This window comes from Prosopis cineraria, unplaced genomic scaffold (assembly GCF_029017545.1).
Source record: "Prosopis cineraria cultivar Desert tree isolate PC_DT_omini unplaced genomic scaffold, ASM2901754v1 PC1, whole genome shotgun sequence".
NCBI lineage: Eukaryota > Viridiplantae > Streptophyta > Magnoliopsida > Fabales > Fabaceae > Prosopis > Prosopis cineraria.
The window spans coordinates 6,492,564-6,495,452 of record NW_026555332.1 but is presented as its reverse complement, the minus strand read 5'-3'; positions in this window follow the sequence as shown (position 1 = coordinate 6,495,452).

Below are 2,889 nucleotides of genomic sequence, written 5' to 3'. Positions count from 1 at the left end.
AAAAATACTTTTTATTAAAATATTAATACTTTAATATTTACAAGCCAAACATCATATATTAATAAGTAAATATATCAAGATTTACAAGTAAACTTCTTATATGTACAAGTCAGTTCCTCTTGCAATATTAATACTTTAATATTTACAAATAAAAGTTTGCAAATTTATCAGTTAAACTTGTAAATTAACATGTTTAACTTATAAATCTACAAGTTAACTTGCAAATATTAACCTATAATATTGTAAGAGGTAAATTTTTAAACATAAAGAATATGAGTTGTAAATATTAAAAAATTACTTGTAAAATTTGTAATGTTTGATTTGTAAATATTAAAATATGAATAATTTAAATAAAATATTGTTTCAAAAAACTTATTTTTTTAGTAACTAGTCAATGGTAGCCGGCCACTAGTTAATAATTGCTAGTGGTTAGTTAGCATCGATCAAATGGGTGAGAGTTTAAAAGCATTTGTGTTATTTTAGATGGTAAATTAATTACAAATAAAGTTTTTTATAGACTTAAGTGTATTTTAATAAATTTATGAGACTTATTTATAAATAAGATTTTCATGCGGAACCTACTTGTAATTTCCCTTAATTATTAGTTTATAATTTATTACTGGATAAACAAGCAAATTTGCCACTAAATTAGTATATCTAAAAGTGTGTAGGGTTCCAAATTCAGTTTTGATGTAATGTTTCCTTCAATTTGAAAAATGATACAACATAGCACCATATCGTTAATAAAAGTAAACTTTAATATTTGCTTAACTAAAAATGATACAAAAGAACATCAAAATTACATAAAAAAGGACCAATAAAATTGTCTTTGTTCTTTTATGTAATTTTGAGTCATTATCTGTAATTTTTAAATCATTTACTAAAATTGTTTGTCATTTTTTAATAATTTTTGATATCTTTTTTTTAATCATTTTTGGTTAGCTAACGATTATATTAAAGTTTAACTTTATTAACGTAAAAGTAAACTTGCATCATTTGTAAAAATTGGAGAGGAACATTATACCAAAAAATAATTTAGGATTCTAGACGTTCTAAACTTATAAGTTAGGGGTCAATTTATTATTTAATCTTTACTAATTAGAATTTAAACTTGTAATTAAGTTGACATATAAAAATGTATAACAACTATTAGTCATATGTAATAAATAATGCAATTATTTCCCAATTTCATATAATGTACCAATTATGTCCAGCTAGTAGTCATCCATGTAATATATAAGAAATAATGCAGAGAATTGTTTGTTCATCATGATTAATGAACAATATTATTTATTCTAGGTTTAGTCCAAATACATAGGATCAACTTTAATTTAATTATATATTATTTATCACAAAATTAAAATAAAACATATTGTGTGCTCGTTGTTCTCGTAGTAAAATGTAGTGTTTTTAAAAAATAAATAAATTGGGCCTTCCGCGCAGCAGGAAGTCAATTTTTGAAATCACTAGTAAGTTGAATCAACCGCCACCTTGGCGTCTTATACGAAATATTATAACATATGAGGCACAGTTAATGTATCTGCAACCACCGTTTTTTATTTAAAAAATCGCTCTCAGGTTTTATATAGGAATCTAACTAAATACATTATATAAAATCATAAAAATGCTCTGAAATCACCTACCATTTACTGAAGTTATCAATGTGTTATATTGAAATTATCAATTATATACCGCATACTCCCTTTATTCTCAAATGTGAAGGGAAAAAAATATCCAATTCACATAATTTAACAATTTGGTTAAGTACAATGTTTACGTTTAAAATTAAAAAAATTTAAATTAAATTACACTTATAATTAATGAAAAAAGTTTGTCTTGGGAAAAAAACTTTGATTTTATATGGGGAAATTTGGTAAAAAATGTGATATTTATGTATTTAATCGTATCTTATTTTTTTTATTATTATTCCCAATCGAATCTTATCACATCTTGGAAATATCAAAGTTATGCATATTACAAAATACAATTATTGAATCTTCAACCATCCTCATTTCTTTAGTAAAAATAATAGTACAATAAAAACCCTTTTGATATTTGTATATTTAATCTTATCATATCTCTTGGAAAACTCAAGTTATAGGAAACTCGAGTCATAGTGTATCTTCTGTATGTGTCTGTGCATGTAAGACTGCAAGCAATGAAAAATAGTCTGAAACAAAGCTGTCTCATTGTAGATTTATCACAAAAAACAGAAGAAGAAGAAGAAGAAGACAAAACTAGAGCCAAAGCGGATTGACAAAAGTACAGAAACCGATAAAATGCACAAAATCGAAAAGAGGAGGTAAAGAAAGGAGGAAGAATAATATGTTAAGGATTTGAGTAAAAATACAATTAATAAAATTTTCTCTATGAACCTATTGAAACATTCTAGTAATCATGCATACTCACTCTCTTATCAAACAATCTCAAGTTTTGATTGTAATACACATTATATTGACTTAATTCTCTTAGGCATCGGGTATATATAATACCTTCCATTTACTTGAGATTTCATCACACACGTGCGCGCGTTGTGAGATCCATTGAGAACGATCTAAATCTAATGTTTGTGTAGTAGAATCATAAAATTAATCTTCCAATTCTATTTACAAACCACTTTTAACATATTTTATCAAAATAAAAAAACATTTAAAATTTATTAATTCTGTCAAAAAATTTAATAAACTTCCATCTTCATTCCAATTATATATATATATATATTTTTTCCTTCAACATTTCATGGGGTAGTCTAGCTTATAAATAGAATTAAAAAAAAAATTCTCTTTGTATATGAATAAACCAGGGAGTATATACATATAAATATAAAACCTAATGTGGACATGTACTTCCTCCGTTTCTATATATACGAGAAAAAATTATATCACATAG